Genomic DNA, 14,618 nt, shown 5'->3' on the forward strand with positions numbered 1-14,618 from the left:
GAGAGAGAGACAGGTATTGCCTAGCCACAAGAAAGTCGGCAGAAATAAATAGGAAACCAAGTTCAACATGGACTTCTCCTATCCAAGAGTTGGGCATGTCTTTTCTATTATTATTCTCCTATTATTTCCCAAACCATCCCTAACCATCGGTGAATATGTTCCAAAAAATCCCAATTTAATTTCTTCTATTTCTCTTTTAGGGGGTGTTTGTTTTTCTGAAAGTATTTTTTCATAAAGTATTCTTTTAAATTTTTAAAAAGTTCTTTGTTTGTTGCACATATTCAATCTAAAGTTCGGAAACTAAGCTTTCAATAAAAGTTCCCTTTCCTTTTTAAAAAGTGAAAGAATAAATTCATAAGGGGGTTAGGAACTTAATCTTTTAGAACTTTTTTGTTGATCACTATTCACTATGTATAATATAAAGAAAAATTGTTTCATGCAAGCTAGACCGCATTTCTACCTAATCGGTCCGAAAAGTGTAAAGCATCCATCCTATATATGGATGCAAGTAGGTGTTCTATCTAAAAACAATGGAAACTAACGGTTCAAATGTTTTCTTACTAAAATTATTATTTTTAGTTTTTAAAATTTATTTATTTTTTCATATTCATGATCTCCATGTTAGATATTACATGTCCTTAAAAATTAAGTCTTAAAATCCATCTCAAAAATAGAATTATTTAGAGGCCTACATTTCTACAAATGCGGGCGTGCCCTCATAGAAACAGGGTCTTAGTATAAATATATTATATTAATATTATATATATATATATATATATATATATATATATATATATATATATATATATATATATATATATATATATATATATATATATATATATATAACATAATACAAATATATAGTAACATTATATATTACATATAATATATAATCAATATATACTATATAATATAAATTACATAAATAAATATATAAAATATAATATTTATATTATTATATTAGAAATAATATATAAAAATAATATATTATTATATTATATATAATATAATTATCATATTAAACATATATTACATGTAATATTTATATTATTATACTATATATTATATAAATATATTATAGTATATTATTTATTATTATTATACTATATATTGTATTATTTATTATATATAAATATATTATATTATATTAAATATTATATATATATATACAAGAAAAACAAATGTGCCCTTAGAGGTGGCAATCGGTTTAATTAGATATAGTAAAGCTTTGGTCGACTAGACCCAATAAATTATACACATTGATATTATATACGAAAATTTTTCAAAATACTATAAGAGATGCATTAATTAGCATTTTATAGTTTTGAAAATATTCCAATTCACGATCATGTGTGTTTTTCTGGGTACTCTGAAATTAAATCAGAGAGTATGGTACAATATTAAATACTTGATCTCAGATGGGTAGTTTTATAATTTTCCCTATTATATATGAACTTGTACACCGTGTTGTAGCATTGTTACAACTATTCTGTTGGTTGGAAGACCTACTTGGGTGGATTTTTTCCATCTGGAATTCTCGAAACCACTTAAGAATCACTAGTTGATTATTCTCGTAGAAATTTTTTTGAGTTTTCTCATACTTCGATCTCACCCCTCCAAAAATCGGATGGCCTTTATTTAATATTGAGGCATTATATTTTTCAAATGTATAAAGGGTGCAATTAGAAATTGTTTTTATTAAGGTAAATCTGTCCATTGCAGATGTTACATCACCAAAATTTTGGGTCCTAAAATTAATCCTAGATGAGATTTTACCTGAGGGACTAAATGGACAATATACTCCTTCGTGAACATAGTATCTTTTGACATATTATAAATATCGTTAGTTTACATATACTTTAGAATATTTATACTACATTTTATAGGAATTTTTTTTTGATAAGGCTGCCGCCTATCAATTTTTTTTTAAAAAAAGTAAAACTTCATCCCAAACCTCATAGTTTTGGCATCGGAAAACCTCAAATCGATCAACTTGACATCGACCATTATGATTGTGCTAAAAAAATATATATTTCAAGCTCTAAAAATTGTGCATATTATAACACATTATCTAGACCATAGTGCTCACTGATCTCAAGTTCTGTACCATATTTTGGGCCGCAAATTTATTAATAAGAGGTAAAAATTGATTTTAGAGCTATCATAGAGATTTATCAAGCCCTAAGTGTTTTTCAAACGAGAATTTACGGTGAGGCTTTAGTTATTTTCCATAAGGCCTAAGCTTTATAGAAACTGCATCTTACATTTTTTTGTAGATCCGGATCCCACCCGACCCCACAAATCAGGTCCACATCCAGCTAGGACCTACACAAGTCGAGGTGGACGCAGACCCAAACCAACCCCTCTATAAACCTACTCCCCTTGATAGAAGCAACCCTGGTTTTGGTTCCTTCGACCCAAACCAACCATTTTTTTTTCAAATATTATCCGAGCACTTCCCTCAACCATCCACTGTCAACGTAGGATGGATAACTTGTGCTATCCTCTCCTTGAAGTCCATCAAAAAAACAAAAAAAAATATTAGAGAATTTCCTGTAGACTTTGAGAGGAGAAATGACATCTAAATGATCCCCTTTTTCTTTGACCAATATTTCGAATACCTAGTTATCACGTTGTGGTTTCCAATCATGCTAACACCACCTAATGACATTTTTTTTTTGAAAAAGAGCTAGCTCCCTAATCTATTTAAAAAAAGGAGCATGGGTCTATCTTCCCTACTGAATTATCAAAAAATAAAAATAAAAATGGCATACATTGTAAAGAATATCAAATTACGAATGTTCACCAAAAATTTCTAACACCAAATGAGAAACCCCCTCCTTGGCTAACTAATCAGCCTCCAAGTTAGCTTCTCTATAAATATGATTGAAAGAAACTTGAAAGGGACCTATGAAGTTAATTTTCTCCCCTCGAAATCGACCTTGGTTTCCACGGCAATTTTTTATTTCTAAAGAACCAATTAATAGCATTTTGAGAGTCAGCCTCCAAGTTAGCTTCTCTGTAAATATGATTGAAAGAAACTTCAAAGGGACCTATAAAGTTAATTTTCTCCCCTCGAAATCGACCTTAGTTTCCACGGCAATTTTTTTATTTCTAAAGCACCAACTAATGGCATTTTGAGAGTCCCCTATCATTCATGGTTTCTGATACCTAATCCACTTCCTTTTTTTTTTTTTTTGGTGTGCAAACCTTCTCCCAACCAATCGGATGGTACTTGTTCACATTCTTTGGCCCACCCCAAAGAAAGACTTCATCAGATTTTCTAACTTTCCAGTTACTTAACTTATAAGGACCAACAATGATGTGTAATAAATATGCAAATTGGGATGGGTTGATTTTTCAAAGTATTATGCTTCCCCACCAAAGAAATGTATTACGCCTGTCAAAGATCCAGTTTAAATGTGAATCTTTGTATAACTGGATCCCATAGTGATGTAGGGAAAGAATAATAGACCAAAAAGATCAAAAAATAAAACTATAAGTTGATAGATTGTACCGCAAGGGAGTCTACCCCAAGGTATTTTGATTAGATCAAATTGTTTCTTTATTCTACAACATCTTCATTTTAAATACTAACCAAACAAAAATAAAAAAAACTAAACTATATCTCTCCCTTATCTTTTAAAATAATCTGACATATCCCAACCAACCCAAACATGTTAATCCCTATCAATATCTATCTTAAAAATAAAAAATAAAAAAAAAAAGAAAGAAGAAAAGCTTTAAACTTCCAATTCTATCCTTTAAATCTCTACAACTAAAAAAGGTAAAAATAACCTTAATGAAAACTAAAAATACAAATAACATATTTTCTAAGTCCTAAAAAAATATAAAATAAAAAATTATTTTTTATTTGTATCATTTGATACCAACTAATGCAGAAAAAATAAAAATAAAAATTAAAAGTTTAAAGATTATACTCTCTCTCTGGATCTACAAGGGAGTCCACCCTAAGATCTTTTTACAATATTAAAACACTTTCTTTATTCTACAATCACCATCTTTGCAAATAAATTCTACCCTTTTAATATTTATAACTAAAAAAGACAAGAATAACTCTAAAGAAAACTAAAACTTCAAGTAACATATTTTTTAATGGGTGCAGTTTGCATACATATGCATCCGTAGGTATAGAGATAAAGTGCACCTTCAAATTTTATCATGGTATATAATTTTGATGTAAATTGTTCTTAGGATTATCTCAAAATCTATTTTTATATCTAATTATGAAATTTTAAATTTCAAAAATGGTTAAAATCAAGTAGATCTATAAATATATGAAAATCTTGAAAATTGACGGTATATATAATATGTTGTAAAATGCACTATTTTTGAGATTTAAAATATTTTTATTTTTTATAGTCATACATCTTGATGTTGAGATGATCAATCAAAGGGTTTTTTAACATTAAAACTACCTTTTCCGATGAATTTTTTAGAGGCATCCTTATATAAATTTTTTTTTTTTAAAATACTAATAAAATATAATAAATACTAATAAAATATAAAAATTTTACTTTTTTATTTACATCACCGAAATTGTATGCTCAAATATTTAATAGGAAGCTTTCCAACTTGCATCCAAGCCTGCTTGCCCATACCTCAGTAGTTAAAGAGGGTCCTTGTCTTTCTTTTTTCCCACATTGGACTAATGTCATTCTTCCATTACATCAAATGTCTTTCTAAAATTAAATATTTTAAAATTTGACATTTCACTTAATAAGAAATTAAAGGAATTAAATTTTAATATTTTAAAATTTGACAATTCACTTAGTAAGAAATTAAAGATATGAAATTTATCATTATCAACGACATTGGGTGGAAAAGAAAGAAGGGGATATCATTATATTAAAAATGCAGGCAATGAAAGTCATTTATAGCACAAACCTAGGTAGAATAACAAACGTGGTGTAGCCACTGTTCTATATTTTAAATTTGAAAATGGATGGACCAAATTAAAAGGCCACAACTTCACCATCCCCTCACTCCATTATTGCGTTCTTGCATTATATTGACTTGAGGATGGCGTGTTGTATTGTATGTGCAAAACTTAGAGAGAGAGAGAGAGAGAGATGCCTTCACCTTTGGGAACCACAAGAGACATGGAAAATTTAATGTAAATGTCTACGTGTTGAGAGAGAGAGAGAGAGAGATGTTGCTTTCTTTGCTTCGTTAGAGAGAGAGACATGTTGCCTTCATTGCTTCTTTAGAGAGAGAGAGATGTTGCTTTCGTTTCTTCATTAGAGAGAGAGAGAGAGAGAGAGAGATGTTGCTTTCATGGCTTTGTTAGGGAGCCACTACTGAAAAGTTTGGACCTTGAAGAGAGCCTGGAGAGAGAGAGAGAGATTGATTGGATGTGTCCATCGCACCAGTGAAATGGAAAATTTGAGTTGGAATTGGAATCAATGAAGGCGACGTTTTCGACTGCTCATCCCATCAGTGTGATATTACAGGAAGCCGGACAGCATTTCTACAATATGCGGTTTCAAGGTAAAAAGTATCTATCTTAAATATGAATGTAAATAGATGGCCCATCTCAAAACAATCCAAACTAACGCTCAGAATGTGTTTTTTCATAAAATCATTATTTTTGTTTCTTAAAATTTATTTATTTTTTTATGTTCATGATCTTCGTGTTAGAGATTACATCTCCTTAAAAATTGGATCCGAAAATCCATCCTAAAAATAGATTTTAAAGAGTCCAATCGTTTGTACATGGACTCAAAAAAACCATGTCCTTATTTTAAGGTTGCTAGAAAAGGACTATATTACCGCTATATAAATTTGTTTTTTCTTGATTTGATTTTTCCTTTTTGCATTTTTGGGTGTGGTTTATATAAGGTTGATGTTCTAAATAATCGAAGTAAAGCGCACTTTTGAATAGTGTCGAAAGATGTTGTTTATGTACTGGATATTTTTGTGATGGCCTGAAAATTTATTTTTCATATATAACTATAAAATTTTAAACTTAAAAAATATTGTAGATCGAGTAGATTTATGAACACATAAAAATCAATGGTCTATAAAATGCATTGCAAGATGCAGTACTACCAAGCCCGAAAACTATTTTTTGTCATATCCATAGATCCTGAAGTTGACTTAGTCGTTCCGAAGATATTTTGGATTTTTGAGATGCGTCTTAATTTGATTTTTTAGAGTCTCACCCTTATATAAAAATTTTCCTTATTTTTTGGATGAGTCATTAGGTTGAAGCATCCACCAGTCTAACAACACGTGCTGCAACCAACACTCACCACTTTCTCTCTCTAGTTCTCCTTTGAAACCTGTAGGTTTCTCTCTCTTCCTAAACCACCTGTAAAATCATGTGATTTCTCTTTCTCAGCTGCTTTGCCCCTTTCAACCAATCTCTTGAAATTGAAACCACGTGGTTTTCGGTATTTAAATAAGAACACGGTTTCTATGAGTCCATGTAGAAATGAGTTACTTCTTAAAAATCTATCATCGAGATGGACTTTTAGACTTAATTTTTAAAGACATGTAATATTTAACATGGAGATCTAAAATAAATAAATAAATTTTAAAATTAAAAATAATACTTCTATTAAGAAAACATTTGGACCAATGGTTTAAAAACTGGATCGGTGACCCGGATCGGGCTTTTCAAAAACCGATCCGGATCGGCGAATCGGCGATCCGGATCGGCGAATCGGCGATCCGGATCGGAATCGGGTGAATCGGTCAGAATAAAGCTTCAAAAAAATCCGAAAAAATTATTAAAATTCATTATAAATATTGGTTTTTAGGAATTCAATAAAAAATGAGGGTACTCCATTAAGAATTTTCATGTTTTTGAATGAATATGCAAATATTGATATGTTCTTTCCCTGCATGAACCGCCGTTCAGCATTTAATTTACAGTATTTTGTGCTCATCCCTACACTGTTGCTGTTGGGACTCGATATGTGAATAATATGGTTGGGATAGGGTGGCCTCGGAATCATCATCTCTCTCGTTTTCTCTTTGAATAATATGGATTAAAAAAAAAAAAAAACAAATTTTCAAAAAAATCTATCATGGATTAAAAAAAAAATCACAAATTTTCAAAAAATTCTATCATGGATTACAAAAAAAAACTCGATCATGGATTAAACAAAAAAAATCACAAATTTTCAAAAAATTCAATCATGGATTACATAAAATTCGATCATGGATTACATAAAATTCGATCATGGATTACAAAAAAAAACAAACAAAAAAAACAAAAAATTCAATCGTGGATTACAAAAAAAGAAAAAAATAGTTCGATCATGGATTACAAAAAATTCAATCATGGATTACAAAAAACTCTATCATGGGTTACAAAAAAAGCAAAAAACAAAAAATTCAATCATGGATTAAAAAAAAACAAACAAACATTTCAATCATGGATTACAAAAAAAAAACAAACATTTCGATCATATATTACAAAACATTCGATCATGGATTACAAAAAATTCTATCATGGGTTACAAAAAAAAAAAAAAAAACAAAAAAATCGATCATGGATTACAAGAAAAGAAAACAAACATTTCGATCATGGATTACAAAAAATTCTATTATGGGTTACAAAAAACCAAAAAATTCGATCATGGATTACAAAAAAAATCTATCATGGATTACCAAAAAAAAAAAAAAAAAAAAAAAAAAAAAAAAAACCGTACGGAATCGCCGATTCACTGTTCGGACTCGCCGATTCCGTACAGTGAATCGGCGATTCACTGTACAGAATCGTCCGGTTCTCTCTAGAACCGGACGATTTCCGATTTTCGGGGCGATCCGGTTCCTTTTTCACTATTTCCGAGTCGAACCGGGCGAGTCCGGTTCGACTCGGCATTTTTTAAAACGCTGATTTGGACCATTAGTTTTAATTATTGTTAGATGGGTGCGGTTTGTATAGAGCCTGGCCTCTAAACAATCAAATTAGAGCTTACCTTCAAGTAGTGTCTATAAATATGGTTTTAATATTGAAAATCTTTGTGATGACCTTAAGATATATTTTTATATTTATTTATAAAGTTTGAAGCTTCAAAAATAGTGTAGATTGACAGATCTATGAAAACTTGAAAATCTTAAAAATTGACGGTCCAAAATTGTGTTACAAAATACACTACTTTCAAAACTTGAAATCCATTTTTTTCTCATGTCCATGCATCTTGATGTCGAGATGGCCAATTTGAAGATATTTGAGCATCAAAACAAAATCTTCTAGTGAAAATTTTGGGGTAGGCTCAAATTCAAATGTATAGAACTTCGGCTCTATACAAACTTTTCCTTTTTTAGATTGAGCACCTATTTTCATCCATCTTTAAGATAAATGTTGGGGACGGCAAATGTTCCTCATGAATCAAATTTTCTTTATATATTGGGTACACTATGGTACACATAGATAGCCATCTCCATTCTTATCAATGGACGGTGGAGATGAGTTTTATTATGGGCTGAGAAGCCTGTCAGGAAAAAAACAGCTCATCTCCACTATCGATTGATAAGAAGAATGGTGGATAGCCAGTTTGTGTCTAGAACATACTCTAGGTTTTTGTTCTCTACGCAAAATTAGTATATACTATACACAGGACTGGTGTACAATCACTTTATCTAAGGGAAAAGTTTTCTCACAAATTAAAATGGACGTTTTATAAAGGGTTTCTTCTATAAATAACACATGGACAATGTACAAAAACTACCAAAAAAATTATATTTTTCATGATCACATTGGCCTAGATGATGAATCTATCAAGGAAAAAGTTTATATAAGGATGTAGAACTACGGATGCCCCTCAAAAATCCATCGAAAAAGGTAGTTTTAATGTTAAAAAACCCTTTGATTGATCATCTCGACATCGAGACATATGACTATGAAAAATAAAAAGATTTTAAGTTTGAAAAATAGTGCACTTTACAACATATTATCTACACTGTCCATTTTCAAGATTTTCATATGTTTATAAATCTACTTGATTTTAAAATTTAAAATTTTATAATTAGATACAAAAATATATTTTGAGATAATCCTAAGAACATTTTACATCAAAATTATATATCATGATAAAATTTGAAAATCTACCTTACCTCTACACCTACGGATGCATCCGTATGTAAACTGCACCCATCTATCAAAGCATTAGATAAAAAATCTTTCTTTAAAATGGATTTTAGAATGGGGCCGGCGGACTCATAGAAACCCATCCTTATAAATATGAAGGGTTAGGAAATGACATATGCGGGAAAACTATACTTTCACGTCTTCCGAAATTGAAACTTTGAGCGTTTACACTACACGAGTAAATTCAAATAAAAAAAGGAAAATTGTTTGGTGCGTGCAAGCCAGTGCCTATTACTATGCAGGCTTGGCGATCTACACCGTCCATCAAAACCGAGTCCCATAAATGATGGTCCTTCAAAGAAAAAGTTCTTCAAATATTTTTTCAAAAAATATGATTTTTAGTTTTTAAAATTTATTTATTTATACAAATTAATAATACTCATGGTAAAGATTATATATTTCTTAAAAATTAAGATCAAATTTTATTTCAAAAGTAAATTATTAAAGGACCCGCATTCCGCTCGATGAAATTTGGACGATGATGAGGGTAGGCGAAATTGCTATTCATTTTCGCCTATAGGCGTTAGAAAGACTTTTCCATATATATATATATATAAGATTTTCGGTCCTAAAAAAAGTATATTTTGTTACACATTATTTGGACAATCTATTTTTAAGATTTTCTAAGTGTTTTTGTATATGCTCGATTTATACAATTTTTTCAACTTTAAATTTCATAATTAGGTTTCTGGTATAGAAATTGCATCTTTCATCTGAATTTATTGGTGTACCTTACTTTGATTGTTAAGGTGTGCACCTTATATAAACTACACCCTTTTATCTAATGGAAAATAGTTTGATAGGGTTGCAGCCCTGTCAAATAAAGTAAAACCCCACCTCATGACTTATCGAAAATTGTAACTCAAGCACTAGAAAACCATTACATAGATCATCTCAGCTTGAACATTATGGTTGTAAAAAAATTTAGAATTTCAAGCTCTAAAAATAATGTATATTGGAACTACTTATCTAGACCATCATTTTGCCCTAAAAATAACTGTCATAGATCCGCAAGATCTGTATCATTATTGAAGTTTCAAATTTTATTGTCGGTTTTGGAAAATGATTTAGAGTCATTTTAGAGATTTTGGTTGCCAAAAGTGCTTTTTAGACGAGGATTTGAGATGAGGGTTTATGTTTAAAACCTAAGCTTTGTAAGAACTTCATCCTTATCTAATTTGCATAATATAATTTACATTTAAATTACATAATTTTGGTATATTCCTCATTTATTGAACAAAATAATGGACTCAATCCCACAAATATTTGTTGGTACTCATATGTTATTATTCCAGCTGGGTTTTGAGTGGGATCTTAATACAACCGAGCTGGCAGGCCTAGCCCGGGTTTGGCTTTTATAAAGAGGGTTGCACCTGGGCCTTAATGCTTGGGGCTTGAATCCTAGGCCCAAGCCCGTGTAAGCTTTTCCAAGTCCAGTTTTGGACCCTATGGGCTTGCACCCCTAGGCCCAGGAATGTCTCCTCCCACCCGTTCAGGGAGGATGAATAAGGCAACTCAAGAGTTGAAACCTTAAAGGCAAAAACACATGGAAGGACATGGACTGTAATTGATTCTCCCAAAAAATGCCCCCAAAATCATAGGACCCACAGTTTCTATTTGGTTCACAAATTTCATTTTTTATCCAAAGTTTATATCAAATTAATGGAGGGTGTAGGGGCACAGTGGCGCTACATAGAACACGGATATTACCCGTTTATATCTTCTTTAATCTACTCATCATCATAATTTTTTTGCAACTATTTAAGATCGGTTACACGTATCTGGTCCACCGCTCTATTTTATCAAGGGCCATTTCCATTAATCTATTGCTCACCATGATTTGAGCATTTGCTCTCTCTTTCCCTCTTGAATCTCCTTTAATCTACTGTTCACCAAACGTCGCATTTGACCACTCTCTCTCATGCATCTCCTTTAATCCACTGCTCATCAAATATTGCACTCTCTCTCTTTTGGCCCCTCTCTCACTCATGCATCTCCTAAACTACTGCTCATCAATTATTGCAATTCCCTGCCTCTTGGGTTCAAGATGTTAAGAAAGCAAATCATAACTAAACCTTAGCAATTTGGTTATATAAAATATTGCTTCAACAGTTCAAATAAAAACTCTTCCTTCTTTCTTGTTATTCACACTGAGGGCTACAACCATTGATTATGAAATATTGTTTTATTAAAATTATTGACCAAATTCCTTGTAAAAAATATTTTATTAAAACTATTAAATATGAGTTGAAGTTGTAGACAGTTTCATATAAATATTTCAAAAAATTATATACTATAAAGTTGAGAATAAAACAAGCTTTAACTTGCATATTCATAATCAATTCCTAGCATATTGCTTCCCACATGCCAAGGTTGAGATTTTACAGCTATGTTTAGCATGTGACATGGTTATTCTAAATTCTAATCACTAATTATGCTTTCTGATTAGAAACCAGTTCTTCTTATTATTGTGATAATAAGAGGATGCTTAAAATTTTGATTTGACTAGGATTTTGTTGGCACATTAGAATTTATCATGATGTAATAAAAAAATGAATTTATCAGAGCTGATGGTCACTAAACTGCCAAGAACTAAAAGCTTTGTAGGCCTCGTACATCTTGAATACCTTCAAGAAAGGATAGCATATCATATCCTATATGCAATGATGTATAGTAGCAATCATCTCCATTGTGAATGTTACTGTCCATCTCAAACATTAGATGGTGGAGATTAGCCATCGTCGAGAGCACATTCAGCTGAAAGAGCAGTTCATCTGGACCAACCACTGGAGATGACGATGCGGAGGATCATATATTACACAGGCACTGCATACATTGTTATACTTTCCATTTTCTAAAGAAATGTTATTTGTGTTTTGATCGTTAAATGTTCTAATCTAACTTGTTTTCATTACCACCATGGGCAAAGTACCATTGTGTCCCCATTGTGCTTCCTTGTCCTTTCAGAATTCGCGACAGGCCCATTCAATATCTCCGCTCTTTCGAATTTCCAAATCTCTCCTCTTAAAATATACTACAATAATTTTTACTTTTTACTGATTTTAGGCCCTAGGCAGAGGTAGTCTGGTGGTCAAAATGGTAGGTACTGCAATATGACATCTATCTAGAGTTACTGTAACAAGTCTCAGTTAACATTCACAAAGAAATGCTCACATAACCTTTACCCACTTGCAAGAGAGATGAAGTGTATATATAGAATGAGAATCAGAGATAGCTTCGTCCCACTTCTGCGTTGAATGTTAAACACAAAAAGCTATATTATGCCAGACATGGTTCAAAAACTGCAAAGAAGATCATGAGAAAATGCTTTTAGAAAGATCTTGTTTTACTTTTTTAGAAAGGGACCTTCGTTTCACAACAATAGCAATTTCTCCCTTCTTAAAAATAATGTCTGTAATCGATGGTTACCCCTTAACTAATCCACATGGGTGCCAAAAAGCAAGGAGGAACATTGCTTTTAAAAGACTCCCATAGGAATATTTCTCTCGGATAATGACAACAAAAATAACATCATCGATATTATTGATTCTATGATCTACCAAGCAAATATTTGACTCCTTTATATGAAAGGTGTGGTGATGTAGAATTTCAAAGTATAACTTAAAAGAAAGATTTTTCTTTTCTTTATTAATAATTAGAACTTACTAGTTACCATTGCCACAATACAAGGCAGAAATTTACCTACTACAATCTAAAATCTTTAAATTTTACTGCCAAAAATAAAACTTTATTCAAGAACTGAACTCAAGCTTAATTTAGGAATTCTGAAACAAATATGAATCAAGAACTGAAAATAAAATTAATAAATAAATAAACTGGGAAGACTTGCTGAACCTTTTGCCTAGGGTTACCGCTTAAGACTTGACACACCCCACAGCCGATCACCTATATCATGGCACGCTTAATCCTTTTAGGTCTTGTTGAGTCCGCGCTTAATCCTTTTAGGTCTTGTTGAATCCTCCAAATCAGGAAGCTCCTCTGTAATTCCATTATCAAAAAGCTAGGGGCTCTGAGCATGAGCTACAATTAGGGCTTCTTAATACCCTTCTAAACTTTGACGCATGCCACTGAGTGGCACCTCCCCTAACCCAAACTAAGGCTGGGCATGTCCGCTTCTTCTCTATATTAGGTGGTGCCTCGTACCACTTAGACGAGAGAGAGAGAGCTAGATAGAATAGAGGGTTGGCAGAGAGGAGAGAGAGGTTTGAGAAAAAGCTGTTTGGAGAATGAGGGTTTCCCTCCTTATATAGGCATCAACGGGCCATTGGTATTCCAATCAAATAAAAATTCAATACGACCTTCAGATTGCCAAATAATATGTAAGGTGAGACAAATAAATTTGAGTTATCCATCCCTGAAATCAACCATCCTGATTTAGAGATGAATTTAGAAACTTTATCCCCTAAATCTTTTAACCCGTATCTATTTCTAATCCATCTAGATTTCTTCAACCAATCAAAAACCTATAGCTCCTAGTTTGCCCAAGTCTGAGATTTGGGTGCCCAAATATGGACTTCTTCTTGAACCCAAAATATCTCCTAATTTATTTAGAACTCCTCAAATCCAAAAATCAAAAGGAGTCTTGATCAAAATATTTTCTAGATTCCATAAAATATTCTCACAAAATATTTCCCCAAGTAATTTCCAAATTTTTGGAACTAACAAACTATTTTCCAAAATCCTTTGGACTCCAAGGTTCCCAAAAAATACTGGGAAACATGGGCATCCCACTATGTGGGGTTATGGCTCTTGTGGGCCCCACATCCCACACCAAGTGGATCCTACACATGTAGGGCTGGGCCATTAGACCCCACGTGGGTCCCCTTACATGTAGGACAAACTTAAAAAAACACCCCTAATTAGAAAAATTATAGAAAAAACCTTTTAGGTGTTTTGTTTATTTAAAACAATTCAAAACTCTAAAACATCCAAAAATCACAAGAAGGAAAACAATATTTCTAAAGTTCTTAAAAAAAGAGAAAAAAAAAAAAAAACATTAAAAAATACCTCAAAAAGTGGATTGTTATAAATAGGTCAAGAAAAATTACTGTCAAGGCATTCTACCCATACCAAGATCAATCAAGACCCATAAGCCGCAGTCATTTGTAGGTTCATGATTGTCTCGTCAATGCTGACCACTAAATAGTGGAACCATTGTCCTATAATGTGGATTACAGGTTTCCCCTAAGAGCAACATGTATATATCACAATAGTACAAGGGGACTCTCTCTATGCATATGTATACGTATCCCTCTATAGGGTTGCTACCCAGAATGCAGCCGTCATATACATATGTCATGCGAGTTTGTTGAGGATTCAACCTTCACTCTCACAAGCTAGACTTACAGCATCCCTAGGCATCTCCAGCCTTAACAAAGGCTGACCCTCTAGGAATCGCGCAATAGTAATGCCTATACCCAAAGGAAGGGTTTTGGACATGAACCAGACTATAAACCATCAACCCTGGGCT

General features: G+C 32.0%; 1 long non-coding RNA gene across 1 annotated transcript; it reads left to right on the top strand.

Annotated features, from left to right (window-relative positions):
• Positions 1–5,081: 5,081 nt before the first annotated feature.
• LOC148782910 (uncharacterized) lies at positions 5,082–12,041 on the top strand. The gene is made up of 2 exons (XR_016051349.1): positions 5,082–5,514; positions 11,693–12,041. It is a non-coding gene; the product is annotated as an uncharacterized LOC148782910 (long non-coding RNA).
• The last annotated feature ends 2,577 nt before the right edge of the window (positions 12,042–14,618 follow it).

This window comes from Amborella trichopoda, chromosome 3 (genome assembly GCF_054954075.1).
Source record: "Amborella trichopoda isolate Santa Cruz 75 chromosome 3, AtrichopodaSantaCruz75HAP2 v2.0, whole genome shotgun sequence".
Taxonomy (NCBI): Eukaryota; Viridiplantae; Streptophyta; class Magnoliopsida; order Amborellales; family Amborellaceae; genus Amborella; species Amborella trichopoda.